Source organism: Ambystoma mexicanum, chromosome 1q (genome assembly GCF_040938575.1).
Source record: "Ambystoma mexicanum isolate Mex_15411 chromosome 1q, UKY_AmexF1_1, whole genome shotgun sequence".
Taxonomy (NCBI): domain Eukaryota; kingdom Metazoa; phylum Chordata; class Amphibia; order Caudata; family Ambystomatidae; genus Ambystoma; species Ambystoma mexicanum.
The window spans coordinates 590,805,204-590,829,290 of record NC_090922.1 but is presented as its reverse complement, the minus strand read 5'-3'; the positions used below and the strand labels follow the sequence as shown (position 1 = coordinate 590,829,290).

Here is a 24,087-nt window from a genome sequence, read left to right as displayed (position 1 = left end):
AAAGTACAACTCTTTCTCAGTAGATAACACTCCATCATGGTCTCACATGCTGTGAAACCCTTGGAGCTCTACTTTGACTCATACCTCACAAAGAACAGACAAGTTAACGCTATCTCATCTGCAGCTGCCTTCCACTCTAAATTGATCACAGCAGCTAGACCGTTCCTGACAAAACAGAATTGCCTTACCATAGCCAGAGCTACAATTGGGTCTCGGCTGGACTATTGCAATGCTCTTCTGGCTGGCACCTCCTTCAAAAATATCAGGAACCTTCAGACGGTCCAAAACAATGCACTCAGGGCAGCCACCGGCATCTCCAAACGTGACCACATTTCAGCGACTAGAAAATGTGTCCACTGGCTCCCCGTCAGGGAACGCATCATGTTCAAAACTCTTGCACTCACCCACAAGTGTTTGCACGACACCACTCCACGTTACCTCTCATAAAGTTTTGCCAAACCCTCCTTAGATATACCTATCAGAATGGCCTACTTAAACAAAATCACCATCCCCAAGACACTCAGAGTGAGGGCTTGAGGAGCCAGCTTCCTGGTCATTGCAGCTTCCACTTGGAATTCCCTCCCTCTTCATGTAAGAAACACAATCTTACACAGCATTCAGGAAAGCTGTTAAAACTTTATTGTGTGTATAACTGCATCATCTGAACGTGTATTGTAACAAACTTCCTGTATATGCATGACTGTTCTGTACCAAACTAGGCCTCCGCTCTCTGTTCTCCGCTCTCTGTAACCACGAGCTAAGCCTAAAACCTTTCAAATAAATAAATTCAAAACAAATTCAAATAAATAAATATTTATATTTCTTCTTTCTCATTTGAGGTATCTTTCCCCAGGTTTGTTTTCAGTTTTACTTTTTGTTCTCGAGGTGTGGCTGCTGTTGATATAATAGGCGGCATTCGGTCTGATATAACTTTAGAGTTTTCGTCTTCTACCACCTCGGCTGAGACGGCAGTGATGTGAGAGATTTCAGTGCTCACGGTCTGGTGAGCCTGTACGTCTGTACTCATATCTTGAACATTTGTCAGAGGGTCACTAGTCAAGGTTCGCTAGTCTAGGTATTTCCTGTGCTTTCATTTGCTGGCTGGTTCTCTACTGGCCAATAGTGATTTTTCTGATGTGAAACTGAGTGGAATATTCACATGGTCTCGACAATCCATTATAGTTTGGGTGTAATCGTTTTTTTGCATCCATTTGATGGCCTCTAGAAGGGCCTCCGTTGTATGTACTTTTTCTGAGTGTTCGCCTTGGGCGAGATCACAAGTCTGGCTTGCCATTTTACAGATGCTTCAGCTTCGATGTCTAGTCGGTCGCAGATCAATGTAGTAAAGGGCTCAAGATGTAAGAGTTTTGCGTGTACCATCGCCAACATTGTATCATTATCTTTTAGACTTGAGTGTATGTCCTTGTACAATTTTAAAAATGGCGCCATAGATATGGTTAATGCGGCAATTACATTGTGATGTAATTGTGTGACGGCCGCATTAGACAAAAGCAGATCGTTTTGGTGATCATCTCTAGTCTCTGAGTCGTTGAATTCATTGGCAATAACATTATCCAGTTGGGAGCTTATGTTTAAAGGTTTTCTTGATTTCTTTGTGCGGGCCAATTTGGGTGTGATTGGCAATTGAGGCGCTACCCATAAAGATTTTGATCTTGGCATTTACCTCCACATCATCGCCCGAATGTCCGGTTTTTTGGGGAGCAGAGTTTCCTGTTATTGCCGTTTCATTTGTTTGCGGCGCCAAGCATGACGCTGTTTCCATACTGATGTGGTTGTGGTTGTCAGTCTGAGGGATGTCATTGACTTCCATGATTTCGATGTCTGTTAAGTCTTGTAGTCCCTGAACTTCCATAAAGTTTGTTTTTTCTCTCTGTAACTGAACAGCTGCTACCGATGCCGGTACCGTATATGGTACCCTTTTCATTTGGTCCTTGTGGTTTCAGTACGCTTCCTGTGTCGTAGTATGTCCAGACATCGGGCTGCAATGAGAGACAGAGGGTATGTTCGTTGTGCTATTCCCAAGCACGCCGCGCTCCGCTTGACAACTCCCTTGGATGTTCGATTTACAGAGGAGTCTTTCACTATTGACACTGTCTGGGGCAGAACAGAGCCGTTGTTTCATCCGTGTTCTGATTCCAACTCCCAGTGGGTCCATAGTTGAATACTCCTCCGTTCTTAGTGAGTGGCTGGGGGACGTCAGGGAAGTCAGAGCGGATTCATGCTCTAGCCACACGTGTCTCCTGTAGGCTAGTAAATTCACAGATGGTGTGATTAGCTTAACTTCCAATCCCTCCAGCCCTCGTTATGAATATTACGTCACTAGTGAAAAGTGTCTTAAGTGAAGAGAGTCCTACCTTCACGTGATGTTGCTCTGTGTGTCACAGGTTTCCCCCATCTCACCTGTCTGTATTGTTTGCTCATGATCTTCGAAGATGTCTTCTTTCGCACTGTTCGGGATTTATATAAACCCGTGCGTGGGTCTTCGGGTTCCAGCGTGCGGTTCGTGACCCGGCTCCAGAAAGCATTCAGATGTCCGGGAAGAAGTCCAGAAAATGGTGAGGTTCGCACTCAGAGATACAAATGCGATGGAAATCCAGGATATGCAAGGTGAGGAAAAGGGGAAGGATGAAAGAAGAGGAATCCAGGGGACCGGGAACTAGGAATCAGAAGTAATCGCTGAACGAGCTCCGGCAACACACGTCTGACTACTGTAAGCAGTAGCGTTGAGATGCGCAGGGCCGTGGCTGCTTTGTAGAACGTAGAGCGTACAACGCGGAGACTGGAAAACAGTGTTCCGCGTTCAGTGGCCATGTTGGGAGTACTGCTGAGTTCAGTCCCCTATGGGTCAGGGACCACGAAGTCCAGAAGGGACACGTACGGTGGTCATGACACTGTGCTCTGTACTGTTTCAGCCTTGCAGCCTGCATGATTTGCAAAGACTGCTAACTCTCCTGCCAAACTCTGCTGCCGTGCTCGGCGCTGAAAGTCAGCAGATGTAGGAAAGGCCCGGTGTATCCAAAATCCATCACTCTTGGTGTCCTGGGACCTTTCCCGCCGTCCCCAACTTTCTCACTCTCACAGATATTGAAAGTGCGGAAATTGGACCCTAGAGCAACTGATGGGAACTGCTGTGATTCTGGAAATGCATGGGAGGGACAGGGTCTCCGTATCCTTGTCCTTTACTGCCGTTTTAAGGTGTATTCTGTCGTGTTTTCTGCCCAGGAGTCCACGTGGGACTCCTGGCAGTGCAGCTCTTCCTGTTTTTGGTTTGGTGTTCAGACCCATGGGATACCCTTATGGCACCCATGGGTGGGCGTACAAACCTGTGCCACTAGTGTATGTTTTTGGGCACCTGTGGGTGGCCCGCAGAGCAGGGTATGGGCTGGTGGCAGCTCCATGATGAATTTGACAGGTGCTCTGAGTATCCTCCATTTTGGGATACCCAGGCCCTGCCATTGGAATCAGTTGATTCCTGATAGAAAGCAAGATGGCCCCTGTGGCCTCTTGCTTTCTATTGCCCGTTACCTTGTTTCCCCAAAGTCCTGCGAAGCCCTGACTCTGTCCCTTCCCCTTGACTGGCTGTTGGGTGGAAGTTCCATATATGGTGTTGTTGTGCAGTCCAGAGTGGCTGGAGCCTTCCCAGTGACTGTATGTTGTGGGTACGCCCTGTGGGTGGGACCTGGGTGAATGGAGTGTGTGACCAATATGCACTTCTTGTTGTGGCTGTCTGGTTTCTGGTATGAGAGACAAAGACTGAGACAGCCTTGCCCGAAACTGGCCTGAATGCAGTGTGTAGTGTTGAATGGCTGGGTACTTGTCCCAATCCACATTCCTTGTTGTGAGTGTCTGAGAGAGAGGAGGATGGCCTAAATGCACTGTATGCCTGATTGGCTGATTGACTGCATGAATGCCCTTCTGTACGATTGGCTGCTGAGAGTGACCCAGCAGTGTGGATGAGAGACAGGATAGTATATCTGGGGACCTCTCACCACTGGAAATTGTTCAGAAGCTGTGTCTACACTTGAAGAGCAACTGGAATTGCTGATCCTCGATGCCCAGCTGGAAGAAGAAGACTTGCTGTTGCATTTGCTTCGACCTGATCTGAAAGCTGCCGAATTCGTCAAAGACTGATCCGAGAGAGGACCTGGTAAAGCGCCCTCTTCCCGTGCTCCGAGGGACCATCGAGCACCGCTAACCTTCGCCGAAGCTCCCTGGAAGTCAGACCCTCGAAAGGCTGCCGACCCGAGACGGGACCGCTGAGGAGAAAGGAGTGAAGCACCAGGACTTCGCCACTGTCGAAGTCCATTGCCGTTGACCAGGGTTCGCAGGTTTGTGTAACCGCTGGAGGCCCGTCGAAGTCGTGTTGTACCAGAAGAGGGGACCGCTTGACGCCGTGCCGCCAACGACCGGAGCCGCCCGCTCCTTTGCCTAAGAACATTTGAATCGAAGGACTCGCTTGTCCACAACGTCGACCGCTTTGTCCTGCCAGAGAAAGTCAAGAACGCTGACGCGCCAAGGAGAATCCGCCGGTGGGTTTCCCGCCACCTGAAGGCCACAAAGACTTTGCCGACTCGATGACCCCTGGTGAGCCACAGTGCTTCCGAAACTCTTTGCGGTCCTGAACAATCAATCGCCGAGGTGCCCCGCACACCTCATCCTCGCAGGACGTCGCCGACTAGCACCGCCTGGATCGAGGCCGTGGCCTCGCCACCCTCGAACTTCTCATTGACGCCGTCAACGTCAAGTTCACCTTCTACGAAGCCTCTCGACGATCCGTGGCTCCTGCTTTAAAAGGGAGTCACTCAAGAAGGATCCGTCGACGCTTCTTTGAAGAACTCTACTCCACCAGGTACATTGGGGGGTAAAAACATTATTGAATTATAATTATAGGAGAGAATAAGACTATTGGGCTGGGCTTGTGCTATATATTTATTTTACAGGTTGCCCAGGTGGGGGGATCTCCACACAGAACTGTGTCTAGGTAACGGGGCCAGTATTCTGCCAATTGTGTCAACCATCTTGCTTTCCCTCTTATCTCTATTGCTGGTTTCCTTGTTATTGATTTGTGTGACATTCTAACAATATAGTTGATGCACTTTAATGAGATCTGAGAATATTGCCGGTACCACTTTAGAATTGTATATATTTATCATTGTTGATTTCTGAGTAAAAAGTGCGTTATTATGATAGTGTACATACCTTTGAATATTAATTATATAAAGACTGTGTTTTCAGTAATACAGTGTGTGGACATTCCTTTGTGGGGGTTCGGGGACTACACTGTACTTAAGAACCAGCCTGCATCACCTCCTGAGAAGCTAGGCCTTGATTGCTCGTCCATTGCTACCACAATAGAGAATCTTGGCTGGGGTCCTCTGTGCCTCTCCTCTACCATATAGAGAGCGGAATTATAGGCACCCCCCACCGGTATCTTTACAACTGCATACAAGACTTCCTGATACTATCAGCAGAAGAGAAAGTATTTTAGCAATGGAGAGACCATGGTGAGGAATTCGACGTAGGCTATGCCTTGTCGGGGAAAGTTCTCTGCTCGCTGCATATGACACACCCACCCCCTTAATGTGGTCTATGTTCTTCCCTTTCCTAGTGTGTCTTTCCAGTGTGGTGGTATCTCAGGGTATACAATGTCAGTTATTAAAACTGAAAATGGTACCTATTGTCTAGGATTGGGGCACTGCCATATTCCAATATGATTTGTTGTTGAATGTATAGGACTTTGTTTAATGACTCTTATTTTGTTTCTTCAATAAATATGTTGGTGGAAAATTTAAACATGGTCTGCCCCCATTTTTGCAGAGATCTGTATGTTTGCATTCTCTCTGGAAACAACAGACAGCACACTGACAGCTCACAAGACCGGAAGTGGCAATCAGTCACAGAGAAATATGGCCATGCACCTTGCAGGAAGCAGTTTAATATCGGCACCTAGCACTTATTCCTCTCTTTGTCTCCGAAACTCACCTTACATCTCATTTGCAGACCTACACATGCTACAAAATTGCTTGTTGGGGGCTACAACAACCTCATCACATTTATGTCCCTCATTCAAAAACACAAAATCCACCTCAGAGCTTTAACCTATCAAGGTAAATCTAAAAATTATGAGCACAGTGATCTCACCCAACATACCACCAATAACTCTGAAAAACCGCTGTAGCAACGTATAACTAACTAGTCAATACTTCACTTATTTTCCTTCAACACCACACACATCCACCTCTGGACTAGTGTGACCACTTCCCAATGCCAATCTCAGGCCACCATGCCTCTTTTACTTATTTGCTACAGCCAAGATGATGGAATGGCAACCATGCCCCTCAGAACATCCCCTACAAACATTTAGCCAAGACCTCACAGTCATAACACAATCCACACTGGCTCACTCGATGTAGATGCCCTGCCTTCCAAACACTCTTTAAAACACCTTAAAGATTAACGTACACTTGCATGCCAGCAAAAACACCTACCAAGCCAAATTCTTCACATCGGTTTGAGCGTATTGAAAGCAAGTGGTCAACCCGTTCACAAATGGGAGAAGCTGTGGCACAATTCCTGTAAGCCAACAATCACCCATGAGCACTACTCAAAGAAAACTATTCACCATGGCCAAAGCCACCTGCTATGAAATTCCCAATGAATAAGCAATTAGGAGCAGTGACCTATTCAAAACTGGTAAATATTGTGTGAACCCACTCCCAGACTTTCTAATACCCAATTCCACTGAAAAATCAGCTGCCATCAATAGATTCTTCACTGAGAAAATTCTACATTAAATGAAGCCCACTCATCATCGCCCTCTCACATAGCCCCTGGACGGAAAACACCCAAACAAATGCCTTAAGCCACACTACCCTGCCTTTAATTCGGAACCTCTTCCTAGACCGTTACCCCATACAAGATCAAAACCATACTCCATGCCTAAAGAAATCTCACACTTGAGATGGATTCAGTACTATCCTCCCCAATATCAACCGCTTCCACCAACCCAGAGTCTTCCCTATGCCACCCTATACCGGTTCATTAAAAAGCCAATTCGTGACCCAGGCATCGTCAGCAACTATCAACCAAGAACCCAGCCCTCATTCTTCCGAAAGATACTCGAGAATTCACACAACAAGAGGCCCAGCTAGGCAGCCTCTTTATTCAACACAAAGTTGAGACTTATGATATTATATGATATGGCATTTGTAACGCGCCTATACACAAGTGTTTCAAGGCGCAACGAGGCAGGGAGGGGGAACAAGGGGAAGACAGACAACGATCCTACGAGGCCAGGTGTCATTTAGATTGCGCAAGTGCAGGGGTAGAGGGGAGGGAAAAGTGCAAGGGGAAGGGGAGGGGGGAAGTGCAGTACAGGGTAAGTAGAATAAAAATAAATAATAGGGCCAGCTGGTGGCAAGTGCAAGGTAAGTGCAGACAAGTGCTGGGGAGGGGGGGGGGCTGTAGGGATACAGAGACAGTCCCGTAGTGCAGGGGTTGCCAGGGAGGCAGTGCAAGTGGAGAGTGGCTGGGCCAAGGACCGAGGTCGGAGAGAGTGGCCCAGTTGCAGATTCAGTGCAGTTTCAGTGAAGAATTTAGCTGGGGAGAAGGAGAGAGAAAGCAGAAGCAAAGAGGAAGGTTTTGAGGTGCTTCCGGAACCGGAGATGGTTCTCCTCAAGTTTCGGGGAGGTAGGAAGGCTGTTTCAGAGGGAGGCCCCTGGCGTGGAGAGAGATCTACCCCCAGCTCGTTGCTTCGAGAAGCGGCTGACCCTGAGGGAGTTGGAGATGGATGAGCGAAGGGCTCGGGAAGGAAGATATTTAGGAAGAGAGAGTTGAAGGTATTTAGGCCCCAGTCCCCAGGCGGCCTTGTGGACAATGCAGAGGGTTTTGAACTTAATCCTCGCAGCCACTGGGAGCCAGTGTAGAGATTTCAGTCCTGGAGAGATACGGTCCCTGGGCTTGAGGCCAAGGACAAGTCTCGCAGTCCTGTTCTGGATGAGTTGCGGAGAGTGGAGGCAGGCAGATTAAGATAGAGGCTGTTACAGTAGTCCAGCTTCGAGAGGACCAGGGCTCGGGAGACAGTGAGCTTCTGGGGGAAGGAGAGGAGGGGAAGAATACCTCCGAGGAGGTGCAGCTGGTAGTGTGACTTCTTAGAGAAGTCAGATATATGAGGAGAGAAGGAGAGTGTGGAATCGAAGATGACCCTGAGGTTTTTTGCCTTGCAGGTAAGAGCAGGAAGAGGGCCAAGAGAGGCTGGCCAGAGAGCTGCAGGGAAGGAGGGAGTGGGTGTGCCGAAGGGTAGAATCTCCGTCTTACTGGCATTAAGGCAGAGGTCCATTGGCGGCACACCATTCCTGGATAGCAGACACACAGTCAGAGATGAGGGAAGGAGAGGAGGAGGCGAGGGTAGCCTGAAAATTAGCTGGGTATCGTCCGCATAGCACTGAAAGTTGGGGCAGAGAGCAGCAATGCGGTGGGCAAGGAGTGCCAGATACTGGTTGAAAAGCCAGGGAGAGAGATTAGATCCCTGGGGGACAGTGTGGAAACAATCCCCATATGGGAAGTCGAGCACATCCTTGTCCTAACACATACACAGTAAGAAAGGCAACACCTAATTTGGGAACATTTACTATTTTAACTAAAAGTTCCTATCAGGGAACTTTGCAGACATTCAAAATACTAATTCTGCTAATTTAACATACTCAGTCCAGACATGCATTCAATTAAATACGTTACATTTGTATTGTGAATTAACAGTGACTATTAGTACCAATGTTACAAATGCATTAAAGTACAGTTTGGCAGTGCATATCTCCCCTAATAATACCAGCAGGCAGAATTGAAGGGGTTCCCTGATGCAGACTCAGGCACTTGACAAAGCAGCTTAGAAGGTCAGATCTTTCCAACCTCACAGAAAGAGAACATCTGTGGATGGTTCACGGACCTAGAACGTGGGCCTCCCTATCCATGGTATTCTAACCGTACACTTAATATTCTTTCTAACAGTATCCATATTATTGCTTTCTATCACAGTATCCACTTGTTCAGCACTCAGGTGTTTCACTGCGGGGTTGTGATGTATAAAACAATATATATACACGTATACACGCATACATATATGCCTTAGTTGACATCCATTGAGTGACTCAGCAAACTAGTATTCAAGGCCAGCTGCTTCACCTACACAGTGCTCTCAAGTTACCAGATTTCATGCATGAAAAAGCCAGACATTCCTTTTTTTTCTGAGAATTATGGGATTTTAAGTTTTAACATTTAAAATGGAAAAGACAAAACCGTAAATCCCAGAATTCGCAGAACAAAACAGGACTGGCTGGCTTTCTCACGCATGAAATTGGAAAGCTCGCGATCTCTGCCTACAAAGTTGCAATGGCAAACTCCCCACCATATGTGGTGGAGAAGCTGCCCATGCCTGGTGGTGATGACCCAACGCCAAAACTCTGCCGAACTGGTGCTTCAAAGGCACAAGAAAGGTAAAAAATCAGGACGCAAACCATCGGAGTGTCTGCTCTTAGACTATGCAAGGACAGACTTCTTCATGTCATACTCGCCCCGCCTATTGCAAATCAGAAAGGCGCTTAAAACCCACCTCTTCAGAGCACATATACAGAATTGCACCTTTCACCAACCTAGTTCTACTCTACCCCTCGACTGGCGTTCACCACCGATTTTGAACAGTTCCCCTCCTTTTTAACTCCACCCACCGTGTACAGCACTCTGTTGCTCTCACATCTAGGCCTACAGTGTATACTCGCCCCTCTTCCCCTCCAACCATGCCCCTTGGTGTGCCTGGGCGGACAATGCACTTTCATATGTTTTTTCCCATCGAGACTGGTTCAGAGGGATATCTCAGGCCTCTGCATTCGCTGGAATGCAGCAGACACCAAGCTACATCTTCATGCTTGGTCTCTGGCGGAGGTGCCAGGGTGATGGGATGCCTCGATGCCAGGAGGATGCAAGTCTTTCCTTTGTGTTAAAATGAACTCATCTAAAGCAGATACTCTTCACTTCCCCCATTCTTGCACAAGGATGCCATTCTTTGCTGTGTGCCTTAGGAATTTCCTGCACTTTGCATTACACGCCATTTATCATTATTTCTTTTGTAAAACCCACAATGATTAACTAGATCATGTGTGCGCATAACATGTTCAGCTTAAAAAGGTCAAACATATCTTACCTGCCCCTGTCTTGCCAGACTGAAAACGCTGTCCTCGGTCTTCCCCACACGCCACCTCTTCAAACCTTTCTCCCCTTGCTGGACGGTTGCTAACAGCAGCCCTGTGCCCCAGACAGCCTCCTTTGTACACCTTTCCGTGCTACTCCTAAGGTGCGTTTGCTGAAGCAGGCAGGCGTCCCAGCTGAGAAGTGACACGTCTCCGCTCGCCTGGGGAGTACTTGCCGCACAGGCATTCTTCAGGGCCCAGGTTTCCGCGTGCTGAACTGTCGAAACATGCTTTTCGGCAGCAGCTCCCGGTACTTGCACTCCCTCCCTATAGACATAAGGCTGCTTCCAACCCGTACTCTCCCCGCCGGCCACAAACACACCTCTGGTGAAGCAGAAACAATTACACTTGAAGAGGTGGCTTGGCACATCGTCTATGGAAGGATTTCCTTTCAAATCCAAGGTTTCAAAATGTGCCCTTCCTTACTCGGTCTGCCGAGTTCTGACTTGATTGCCCTTTGCCTTTCATTATTTTATTCTATTTTTGTTCTAATAATGCTTATTTTTCTGTTAATTGACAATGTATTTTAAGTGCTTTTATTTTTTGTGCCCACGTTTATTTTTCCTTTTGTACAGGGCAATTAATATGTGTGATATCCAAAAATGTTCAATTATTTTATGAATTCAAAAAAGATCCCAGATGTCCACTTACAATCAACCCTACACAATGTCAGAGGTAGCGCTCGGCACTTATCAATATATTATAATAGCGTTATCAATACATTATGCACTGTCGCTACAACATCCATTGATCTGGGGTTGCACGTGATTTATGGACCAATAGCAAGGCAGAACAAGTGGGAGAGCTGGCAGAAAGATCCACCAGACACATTTCTCCCAAAAGATCCGTTTTTCTAGTTGCAATTTCAAATACAGCCACTAAAATATTGCAAAATAGCGCCAGCCATCAGCTCTAAGCATCAAGAACCGGATGTGGAAGCAGACATGGCAAAGCTTGAGGACCTGATTTTAAGATCGTGTTAAAAGTACTGAACAAAGCATTCTCCCCTCTAGTTTCCAGCACCACCATTCTAAGGTGGGTGGAAGAATTGGAGGGGAGATGCTGCGCTTTGCAGCAGCAAAAGCTGCTTAAATCTATCCTGTGCCAGTGGCACTGCAAGCATTTCTAAATTGACTGCAACTTTTCCAATTTAAGAACGTTTTCTTAAGATTTCATTAAACTAGAAAAGTGGTGCTGCAGTCTAGGAAATTATACTTTTATAAAGGGAAAACGTGTGCAGTAGAGTTTGAGGTGCTGTATTTTAACTCCCTTTAATGCAGTGCTTTGAAAGGAGAATCGCCTGCAGTGCCTGCCCTGCATTTCTCATGGTTGCTAAGGCTGCTGTCAAGCAGTAAATCAGGCGCATGCAAAAGTCGTGGCTTTTATGCCCAGCCGACACATCATCACTTTACCAGAATATCCTCCTTTTAAGGAAAACGCTCATCCTTCATGTAAGAACACTTTCTGGTTTTTGCATGCACCTCGAAATCGGGCCCTCTGTGTAAACAATCACGGCACAAATAATCATTAAGGTAATTACGTCAAATCCGCCTTGTTCCTGTCAGGTAGAGAGATGTAAATGTCAATGCCAGGAGGCTGTCATGATGCGGGTCACTCTCCCCTGTTGGCGGCAAGTCAATTAGGTCCAAATGATTGTCCAATACGAAGTATTTTAGGCCAGCTCCTAAGGGCTGCAGCAACCACATTAGGTGAATATCACAAGGAGCAAAGGAGGACCCACTGGCTGCGCCACAGGGCAGCTCTTGCCGTCTTGCAGGGGGCGCCACTGGATTCATAGTTGCCAAGGAGTAAACGGGGAGATCAGGAATTTCCAGAGGTGCATCCAGATTAATGGGCCCTCCTATGAGAAGTGAAGACACCTTTTAACTGTTCATTTCTGCACTACTGGTCACTTGGTACTATATTATGAAACGAGTTTGCAATCACTTTGTTTTCTTTTGTCACTTACAGTTGTAGTCCACTCGGCTCAGTGCTGTCAGTGTTCAGGCAGACAGGACTTTAAACACTCACAATGCTTTCACATTACCAAACGTGCACTATTCTAATGTTATACTATGGCTATTTGGATGTGGGGTGGGGAATTGTCTCCACACAGAAGTTTAGTCTATCCCCTAGTATCACAGAAGGGACCACATGAAGGCAATTCGTTGGAGGGGTATTAGGAGAACAACTTTCTTGGTTTGGTAAAGATGTTAGACAGAATAATAGTGTCATGCGTGTGTTCAAATACAACTACAGCTAAGATAATTGGTGATGTTGGTAACTTTGCCACTAATTCCATACTTTAATCTTCTGCAGTAAGAGGAGATCCATGACACTTATGTACATAAAACATAGGTATTGGCTATCATTCAGCTGCAAGGAGAAAAATTAAGCTCTTCTTACTGCCCCGAAGGCTCCTTCTCCCGATACTACTCACATCAGACGAAGACGGAAAGATTTTTAAACGGAACTGGCATTAAGGAGAGAAATCGCCAGTGGCCATTGGGACATATTATGCAAGCCTGCAATCTCTTTTGAGAATAAAAGTTTCTGGAAGATTATTGTTAGGAATTCGAATGGACTAGATCTAGGTTGTTCTGAAGATCATGAAGTCTATGTTACTAAACGAGACTGGGTAGATCTCTTAAAAATGCTTTATAGCTCTGATTCCACTATAATCTCAGAGGGCATAACACCCTTTCCTCTTTCCATCTAGACGGGGGAATTTCTGAACCATTCACAGAGAGCTCGAATTGGTCATTGGACCTTAAAGATCATTGTGGGTGCCGGGACAGACGGGATGTCAAATTACCTTTTCCATTCTTCTACTGAATTATGAGCTCCTTTCCTTACCGGGGTGTTTAATGCAATTTTGTTAACAAACGATATTCCTCAGAGTTGGAAGATGGGCACTACAATAACAATTTATTAAAAAATGTATAAATCCTCCACTTTGTCTTATCGCCCGGTTACTCTGCTGCACGGTACATCCCAGTTATTTTCTGGTATCCTTATGAAACTATTGGAGAAATGGGTATTAGAGTCTAAAATTCTCTCTGATACTCAGCTGGCCTTCAGAACTGGGATTTCATCTTCTTCTCACCAAATATGTGCTGCTTATGGGGGCTCCTGTCTACGTGGCCTTTATGGATCTGAGTTCAGAATTTGACCACGTGGACAGGAACCTCCTTTGGCAAATTCTGGATGAAATGAGCGTTCCAAGACCACTACTACACATGCTGGAATCTCTACATTCTGTTTCAGAGGTTGAGCTAGACTTGGAAAGGGGGTGAACTCAGTAGTAACATCGAGGAGAAAGGGATTTGGCAGGGGTGTGTGCTTGCACCCTTCTTTTTAATTTATAAATTAACTCCCTGTCATCTGTTTAGCAGAAGATGGATGCAGATGTTCCACAATGTGAGGGAAGAAGGTTTCCTGTGTTACACAGATGATACGGCTCTTTTAGCTAGAACTCCTAAATCCTGAAAAACCTTAGTTGAGGGCTATGTCAACTTCATGGCTCTATGGGGACTTAGGGTGAATAGTGACAAGTGCTATGTCTTATGTTTCTCTACAAATCTCATCAACATTCTAAGCTCTTCCTTAGCGGTAAAAGTATAACTAGCTGTGAGAATTTTGAACACCTGGGAGATATACTTTAATAGACACCTTAATTGAAACAACATATGCAAAAGAAGATAAAAAATGAATCAGGTCATTGGTGGTCTGTTTCGGTTTGCTAAGACCCGGCAACAGCTCTATACTGCACATAGGTTAACTGTCTACAGAGGAAAGGGGGTGGCCTTAGGTGTGTATGGCAGTGAATTGTGGTCTGTGGAGCAGACAGACTGGCTCCAATGTGAGAAGAACTTGTTTCTCGCACAGCTTTTGGGTGTGCGCTCGACCACTTCAGGATATGCTACACACTTAGAAAATGGGCAATCCCATATTTATGATATGATGTTAGTTACGCCTATTCTATTCAGGCTATCTCTATGGTCGGGGAAAGGTGAAAACCTGACTAAATTCTTTATAAGACACTTGTTGTCCCGTGGATAGATGTCATAATAAGGATTGGTTGGCATATATAAAACGGTCCCTTCAATCTGAAAGCTTAGAGTGCCGTTTTTAAAACCCAGAATCGCTGCAGTCGTAGTTCATATCCTGAAAGTGAAGGTCATGGTGTTGTGGGGAAGTGACAGGGAGTGTCTAAATTGGTTGAAATCCTCTGTAAGACAATATCTGTCTCTATGACCATGTATGGGGACAGCGGGGTATTTACACTGGGTCATTAGCTGTTACCATAGAGCATTGCGGACTCGTGCCAGGGTAAATGGGTTGCTGGTTGTTAGGAAAGATTTCCATTTCATGTATACTTTTCCCTCCAGCTGTGTACCCCCCAACCTTTTGCTTTGTTTAAACACCATAGTCTGACTTTTACCAGAGGAACACAGCCTTCTGCTGCACTCCAATGGGTTTTTTGCTCTCTTTGTTATGGGGAAACTGACATGCCCTTAAAGACAGGCAGTACTGGGAGACTTTGTTTCCCTTAGTTCTTGTCAATTTTGCAACTTTTCTGCAACATGTTGCAAGTGCACCATGTACCTGACAGTACAGTGCACTTGGGTCTGCCCGTCATATCTAAAGGGCCTAGATACTCTCAAAGGTTTTTTTTTTAGGAGAAGTGCAGGTGTGCCTTGGACAGGGCTGGTGGCAGCTTATCTTTTCATGTATTTTTAACCCTTTCCTGCCAGGTAAACTGCAGTTCCCGTGTTTCGTACGAATAGGTGCCACAAGGTTCTTTGTCCTGTCCTTTCGCCATCTTGCCCCTTCATCTTCCCCAGGTTGAGCCGACCCTGGTCAGTCCTTATTTGGGTATGCATTTTCCCGCAAAACGCCAAGCTTTTGGAGGCTTCTGCATGCCTTGTGTGTGCACCCCCAGGATGTGGGCTGGGCTGGACTGTCTAGTTCCAACACGCATCCTGGATGCCAGAGAGTTTGGTGTGCTGTGAATGCCTGGGACCACCTTGGTCCACGATTGGTGCACGTATGGTATGCCTGTATGTCAGCAGATCTCGCATTGAGTCCTCTTCGGTTTGGCGCAAAGGAGATTTTGGATAAGAGAAGGCTCCAAACATCCATATAATGTCGATCTCCGGAGTTCTCACTGAATGAAGGATAGGATCCAAGTATCCTGAAACTAAGAAGCCAAATCGAGGAACCACTGGTGACCCGCTGGAAGGTTTGACACCCTGAGTCTGCTGTTGTCCCGCTGGACCCCTCTGCATCTGGTCATCCTGCGAAGGCGCTTTGACCCATTGGAATAGTTGGACCAACTAATCTTGGCACCTTCATCAAAACCTGCAAGTAAGCCTTTTCGGAAATGTCCCTGGGACAACCAGTGAGCTGACCGGCTTGCGCAGGACCTTTTCCCTGATACCGCTGCCATTTCGAGGAGGCCCTTGAAACTTGGTACCCTGCAAGCTCTGTGTTCATGGCACTCTCACACCGAATTTCGTACACTTGGCATCCTCAGGTCTGGAGTAAAGAGAGAGCGCTCAAACCGGAGTACACGCAGTTACCGTGTCACCCAGCAGTGGTGACAAACTTTGCAAACTCATTGCAGCTGTGCCCCTCTATGCCCTGAAGCCTGCTACAGCAGAACTGGCCTGATCCATCCACCAGGAGCGGAGAAATCACCACGGTCCCTTTTGGGAATCAATGCTGTAACTTTGTCGCTGAAAGCCGCATAGCCGCAAGATTGCGAACTAGCAAACTATTTCCAACTCTTTGAACCTGTTCTGCCCTGAAGGGGAGACCCTCCTCGAATAGTGGGAATCTATTCTGCATCACCTCACCAGCCTTCCTGTGCTGCTACAGCCCCTACAAAAGACCCTACAAAAGACCCCGTTTCGCCCATCTGCACTACTGCGTGCGCCAGCCTCGCAAGTACATTTGAGCAATAGGCTCCCCTCATCGTAGGGATTGGACTGCCTTTCAGTTAGGATTATGTTTGATGCAGAAGGGACTAAAGACTTTTTGCACTACCTGCTTCCTCCCCTTTGTAGGTTGTGGACCCATTTCGTGCATTAACCCTTTAGACCCCTTTGGTCTTGTATATATGTATATTGATAGGATTGTGTTGGCTTAGAAGTATTACTTTGATTTAATTTGTGTGTTGAAATTCAAAGGCCTTGAAATAAATGTATTTGCATTTTTAGTATATATACATCTGACTGGAATTGATTTGTAAGTGTCCTTTACTCTGTGTGCTCATTGGGGTCTTTCAGTCACCCTCACCCATCCTGAGACCTAGTCTTGACCGCCTCCAATGCTACCTTGATTGGTCTGGCTTGTCCAGAAGGTTACCCTGTTCCAAGAAACTAGGCTGGCCTCCTGAACCTCTACCCACCAGGTCAGAGTTCAGAAATCTGTCTTAACACCGGTAAAGGCCATAACCAGCAAAGTCTCTAAATGATGTTCTCTGTTTCTGTGGTGTCAGATATGATCTGATATGATAGGTTATTCATATCGTGCTTAATATCCAGAGGTTTCTAAGCGCAGAGCCGGGGATCGAACCTGTGGTGCTCTGTGTCGTCTTGCTTCCAAGGCGAGCACGTTGCCCCGAGCTATCCTCCCAGTGCAACCTTTGGCTACTTTGTGCTTATCTGCCCTCTTTACAATGACATACGAGACGCTAGCTTTTCGGTTTCCTAGGGGGCAGTGGTGTAAGATATTGGAAACCTGCTTTTATGTTGTTGCTTTCCGTTCTTAATGCTACAAGTGTTTTTAAACTGGCCTGTCATTTACAGTAAGACGTTATTACAAAGCGTTTCTCCGAAATGCATTGGAGCAATGTCTTTTGTGCCCGTGTCTAAGATTAAAAGCTACATCTGCATGTTTGCCGGATAGTTTTGATCTTCGACTGATATTTGTTTTGAAGCATCACTCATACTGATGGTTTACTTGCAAAGTTATCGAATAGATTCATTATTTTCAGTGGAGTTTCCAAGTGGGAACAGCCATCATCTGCCAATGAATTGCGCGATTTCATTGTGTCATTTTATAGTTCTCTCAACGTGCAAGACGGACCACTGGTGTGGACGACTTGTATAAATGTTGTTAAAGGTTGCAAACTTGAACGTTGCCTGCTTTACTCCTTCATTACTCTTATAGGAGCAGATAATGAGCAAGATTACAGCCACCTGCTTAAAAGTCTCGAATCTGTTACGCGGATACAAGGCCCACGCCACCTACTGTATGCGAGTACTGCACGACCTTATTAAAGGACGTCATAAGTACAAGGCCCCAGGGGCGTTGCTAGGGGGGGGCTAAGGGGGCTAGAGCCCCTGATCTTTTGGTTGTAGCCCCTGATAGAATCTCAGGAGCTACAGCCAAAAGACTAGCTGGCCCCCAGTCCCAACAGTTCCAACATCAGCTTAGCCCCGAGTCTTTTCCAGACCTAGCAACTCCCCTGCAAGGCCCGCTGTGTTATATTACTATCCTAATGTTTACTTACATAATGTATGTGGGTATTCTTATATCTGGCTATAACCTTAGTGCATAACTTCTACTTTAAAGACACTTCATTACCCATAGCAAAACTGCCAGAGTCACAGGACACCATTAAAAAGCGGGGCCATAACCCAGAACAAATCATCCAAGTGTTTCATAGACAAGTGGGGCCACACATATTGTGGCTGAAAAACATGTGCAGCACGGCTTACCGACTTTTGGCTAGATTTAGAAAGAACAACTAGGAAGACAGACGAATGGCAGAGAGCATGTAGAGGGGAGCGCAGACTGTACAGCAACACCACACAGGATAGGATTAGAGCATGTAGATATCCAAATCATGCCTCATGGCATAAATAGCCTACTCCCTGTCGCAAGGTCCTGGTGGCGCATTTCCAGTATTTCAGCGTCTTCCTTCTTGCCCATAAGTAGCGCAGAGTGGCCTTTGGGCAATCCCATGTGAGCATTGCAAAAAGGACAAGCAGAGGGTCCTGGGTTAGCTCAGAGCCAGGTGTTCTATCCACGCAGGTCAGAATGTCCACCCAAAACGTGTTCAGCAGGCTGCATGACCAAAACATATGAACACAGGATCCCCTATTATTCTTGGAAAAGCAGCACCGGTGCGAGTCATCCAGTTCACAAGGGAACATCAATAAGAGGATCAGTACAGGCAAAAAAGAAAGTTATGTTGGATGTAGGACGAGTCAATGTTCACTTTCATGTCCCGTAAAGTGGAACCAGGCCTCGACCATGCCTCTCGAATCAAGTCTTGACCCAGTATTCAGACCATGAGCCACACAGACTAACAAGTGCAACCCCGCTCCCCCCCCTTTCTTGACCAATAGTTTATATGGGGAAGATGCTGACAACAGACAAGAGCCCGACTAGGATGGGAGGCCTGTGTAGTGTACACGTCTGAACAGATAGCAGAGACTGCAACACATCTAATGCCTAGCTTTCAATCCCATAGCTTAAACCTGAACTTCAAGTTCTCAAAAGACAACATTGGCAAGTGAAAAGTCCTATTTGTACTTGCTGTGGTGCCTCCCATGTACGTTTTGTTCACTTCTCTGGTTTTTGACTATTTATTTCCTCCTAGTCAGGCTTAATCTAAATCATATCTGGGAGAGTAGCTCTGTCTTAAAATGTTGGTTCTTTGTATTTATGTGTGTATATCTCAGATTATTTATATCTCGGTGTGGAAGCCTTTACCGAAACCCAAACGTCAAGGTGCTGCGCTACTGTTAAAAGAGGCCAGCCCAAATGCCCGCTACCCACACATTGTACAGCGTTTTGCTGCTCTCGAGCTAGGTCAATACTTTAAACAATATAAATAAATAAAGAAAAAGTGTGTGTGTCTGTGTGTGATACATCACTGACACTGAGTGCTTGAGGATGCCCGAGCTGGTGACCAGCAATTGGCAGGCCGCCAAATGTATGAATGTAACTTGGTATGTGACAGGAGAAAGGTGTAAACCCCAGCCTCGTGTGAGGGTAAAAGCAGAACTCTGACCCAACTCACTGTATCTTTTATGCTGGATCACAGACCAGGCATGCACCTCTAGAAGGCTTGCTACCCTAGAAAAGGGGCTGAGGCTCTGCTCCACCATCTGAAGCACTCCAAGAAATCTGACAGCAAAGCCCTGTCTCCAGGACCAAGGAGGAACTGACTGCAGTGTTCCGTCCATCTGAGTCTGCGCAGACAGCTGGATTGCCTCACCTGCCCAGTGACTCAGTTTACCTAAACACCATGTCCATATCTTTTTTACCTGTCCCAGAAGTGGGTGCCCCTTTCCTTCTGATGGCATGCATGAAAGATGACTCTGCGAGAAACATGGACCTGATTTTCCTCATCTGGGGACATCTGGTAAGTGTTCTGGCTCCACCTCCCCAGCTAGAAAGCTCCAGATGGCCATGCTGCGTTTCGCTGACCCACTGCATAAACAAACCTTCAATCAAGGAATTCAGAGGTAACTGGCTCTTCTACGGTGTTATCCCTATAAGGAATTCCAAATAACCCTTCTTCCTTGTAGTCTTTTGTCACTGAAACCCTCACTGGATTTCCACTCCAGAGCCCAGGAGATTTAGTAGAAACTGAGCATCTTAAGTGAGGAACAACTGCGTCTCCTGAAACTTGACACCTATTTCCTGCACTGCATGCTCAGACCCTTGGCTGAGTTGTCAAGGTATTTTGAATAAAACGCCATCCCTGTGGTCTGCTGCTGACCTCTGCAACAGTGTACCGAGAGAGAAGTCTCTGGGGGTCTCCAGAGAACCATGTCTCTAGACTATCCCTGGTATCCCCCACCTAATCTGCACTGGCACTGCCACATGGCCTCTAGAATCTATCGACTTGTCCTCCGGCGCTACTGGCGCGTTTCTTCTGCATCTGGTTGATCATCAGTGGGTATACTCTTCGGAATTGAAGGGACTGCCATCCTTCCCATCTAACCAGAATACTAGGACTTCCACTGGATGTACTTATGTCCATACAAAGGCTTGCTATCTGTCTTTGTCCCCCTGGTTTCTCTTGTACTGAATGTTCCCCCCTTTCTGAACAGCTAACAAAACAATTTCTTTACCTTTTAAAGGTCCCTCTATTTGTTAAAAAAAGGTTACAGAACTACCAAGAACTTTCAGAGTCTTTTTCTTATTCACCCGTAACCGTAGTTCATTTGCCCTTTGCCTTATCTATATAAATATAACTTTTTTCTAAGGATATATTCTGTGGACAGTCTTTTAATTGTCCATTAAAGAGTTTGCTGTACCGTTTAACCACCATAAGAGCTAGGCCTGGTCTGCTCTACCACACACCCCCTGGCAAAGCTTAGTATATTCAAAGGATACCCTGTGACCCAAAGGAAGTGAAGGTACATGGGCTTGGAAACAGTAGCGGAATGAAGTCCCCCTAACATTTTCTTGTCTACCCGCCTTTATTGTTTATTTATTTAATTGTATTGATTTATATTGCGCTTAAACCCATAGGCATCAAAGCGCTGAGACATAGAAAAGAAAAACATAGGGAAAAGACCACAAATCAATAAGACAACAACGAATCTAACATGAACTGAAACATAAAGGAACAGTCAGCCTGATTTGGGGAATTTACATGAAGAATTCAGAGAAGAGGAACGTTTTCAGCTTCTTCCTAAGAGAAGGAAGAAAGGAGAACGATATCATGCACATTGCTAACTTGTTCCATAATGCAGGAGCAAGAAATTGGAGAGATATGCCACCCGCTCAGGTGCGTTTGATGCATTTACTAAGCACTAACAGCTGAGTGGTGGAACGTAAGGCGCGAGTGGGTTTGCGCCATTTGAGGTGTTTTTTGAGGTAGTCGGGTGCTGGCAATATAGGCATTTGTGCGCGATCGTTAAGGCTTTGAATTTAATCCTCTGCAGGATTGGTAGTCAATGGAGTTATTTCAATGCAGGCGTGATGTGAGAACACCTGACAACATTGGACACTATTCTAGCAGCTGTGTATTGTACCACTTGTAGTCTGGCTACTCAATTTGCAGGAACTCCCAACAATAGGGCATTTCCATAGTCTAGTTTGCAGTTGGGCGTCGTCCACAGTCTTGAAAGATGATGTGACCTTCAAGCAAGATATTGTGTAAGGCTTGGTATACAAGTTAAATAGCAGGGAGGGGGAGGCAAAAACACTCCCTGTGGCACTGCTTGCAGGATAGAGTGGGCTCTGGATGACGCTCGACCCAGCAACACCATGGCTGATCTACCTCACAAAAAGGAGCTAACTAAAGGACTGTTGACTCAAATTGAGATTATTACACAAGCATGCCATAAGAATGTTATGATCCAGGACATCCAAGGTGGCTGAGAGATTCTAGAATTGTTCCCACTTGCACTGAGAAGTGTCCCCAATTGCATTTAGAAGTTGCGCCCGACAGCCTCTCTGTGAAAGCTTAATTTAGAAGTCTACTAAATTGCATTTAAAAGTTGCACCCAATAGCCTCTCTGTGAAAATTGATCTTAGAATTGTTCCCACTTGCATTTAGAAGTGTACCCAATTGCATTTGAAAGTTGCACCCAATAGCCTCTCTGTGAAAATTGATTCTAGTATTGTTCCCACTTACATTTAGAAGTGTACCCAATTGCACTTAGAATTGTACCCAATAGCCTCTCTGTGAAAGCTGAACTTAGAATTGTTCCCACTTGCATTTAGAAGTGTACCCAATTAAATTTAGAAGTTGCGCCCAGTAGCTTCTCTGTGAAAATTCAATTTGATTTGTTCCCACTTGCATTTAGAGGTGTACCCAATCGCATCTAAAAGTTGCGCCCGACAGCCTCTCTAAGCAAGTTGAACTTTGAAGTGTACCCAATTGCACTTAGAAGTTGCGCCCAATAGCCTCTCTGAGAAAGTTGAATTTAGATTTGTTCTCACTTGCATTTAGAAGTGCCCCCAACTGCATTTAGAAGTGCCCCAATTGCAATTAGAAGTGTACCCAATTGCATCTAGAAGTTTCACCCAATAGCCTCCCTGAGAAAGCTGAATTTAGAAGTGTACCGAATTGCACCTAGAAGTGTACCCAAATGCATCTAGAAGTTGCGCCCATTAACCTCCCCGAGAAAGTTACACTTAGAAGTGTACTCAATTGCATTTAGAAGTTGCGCCCAATGGCCTCTCTGAGAAAGTTGAATTTAGATTTGTTCCCACTTGCATTTAGAAGTGTACCCAATTGCATTTAGAAGTCGCGCCCAATAACCTCCCCGAGAAAGTTACATATAGAAGTGTACCTAATTGCATATAGAAATCACGCACATTAGACTCTCTGAAAACTTGAATTTAGAAGTGTCCCCAACTGCATTTAGAAGTGTCCTCAACTGCATTTAGAGCTGTACCCAACTGCATTTAGAAGTGTACTCAACTGCACTTAGAAGTGTATGCCAATTGCACTTAGAAGGGTACCCAATTGCACCTAGAAGCTGCGCCCAATAGCCTCCCTGAAAAAGTTGAATTTAGAAAGTGTTCCGAATTACACTTAGAAGTGTACCCAAGTGCATCTAGAAATTGCGCCCAATAACCTCCCTGAGAAAGTTACACTTAGAAGTATACCCAATTGCATTTAGAAGTGTACCCAATTGCATCTAGAAGCGTACCAAATTGCAGTTAGAATTATAAACAATTGCTTAGAAGCACCAATCAATCTTTCACTAGTTGATCCTGGAAGTGTACCTAAAAGCGTGAGTCACCGATCCTAGAACTACAATCAGAAAACCCTCCTAAATCAACCCAAAGCTCACACCAATCATGAGCGCACCAACTCCACCAGTGACTGTCAGAAACAACTACTGTGGACCTCCTCCACTCTCCGATCTGCCTTCCTTCCCACCCCCCACCTCCGCAATCCCTGCCATCACCCTCTCCAAACACCAAGCCAGGGGGGCACGATGGCGTGCCACTCACCCCAAGACCTCTCATCCCCTGAACCACACCGCCAACCCGCCAGCACCGCCCATGCCCGCTCCCTTCACTACTACACCCCACCCTGCAATCACCCACCCCCCGCCTTGCCATCATACCCCTGCCATATCCCCCCCGACTGCACCCTTTCCCCTCCCTAAAAACTGCGCGCCTAGCCCTAGCGAGAACCGAAGCTGCCTCCCTCTCTCCCTCTGACCCCCCCTACCCTCTCTCTCACACCAGTCGCTGCAAAGAAACTAAAGAGGAAACGCTCCTGGTCCCCCTCAACCTCTCTGCTCTCCTCGCCTCCCTTGTCTCGACCCACCACCTCTCTCCCACAATCGCCACCCATCCCCTTGACCTCTCCCTTCCTGAAACCCCTCTCCCTCGATTTCTCCTCAACTGCAACTGAAACTCCCAACCGCCCACTCCCCATGCTCAAATCCCCCACCCCAAACCCAATCATCCTATCACACACAGCCACCCAACCCCGCCCGAAACCTGCAAAACTTTCGGCTTGCCCACTTTTCCCTAACATCATCTACCTTACCCCTCACCCTCCGCCCTCTCCCCCTCCGCCCAATCCGCTCCAGCACCGATACCAACCTTCCCTGCCGATTTGAACTGTATCCTATTTAATGCCCGTTCTGTAGCAAAAAACAGACATTGCATCTTTGACCTCCTCGCCTTTGTCAAACCAGACCTAGTTTTCATCACTGAAACCTGGTTCTCTGATGACTTCAGCCCAATTGCAAGTGAAGCCTTTCCGCCTGACTACTGCCTCATCCCACTGTACCGTCTGTCCAGAGGAGGGGGGGGGTAGCATTCGTCTTCAAATCTCTCTTCCGCGCCTCAATCATGGACAACCAACCCTCCATTCCAT

At 46.3% G+C, this 24,087-nt stretch overlaps 1 protein-coding gene across 2 annotated transcripts in view; it reads right to left on the bottom strand.

Moving 5' to 3' along the window:
* The window catches only part of RABGAP1L (RAB GTPase activating protein 1 like), a 3,056,406-nt gene that overhangs the window by 345,840 nt on the left and 2,686,479 nt on the right, over nucleotides 1–24,087 (bottom strand). The window contains exon 1 of one of the 2 annotated variants that reach the window (XM_069641106.1): nucleotides 10,217–10,548. The exons of the other annotated variant lie outside the window; for it this stretch is intronic. The gene's annotated coding sequence lies outside the window, so the exon portion shown is untranslated. Of the gene's footprint in view, nucleotides 1–10,216; nucleotides 10,549–24,087 lie in introns of those variants that run through there. 2 annotated transcript variants of the gene reach the window in all.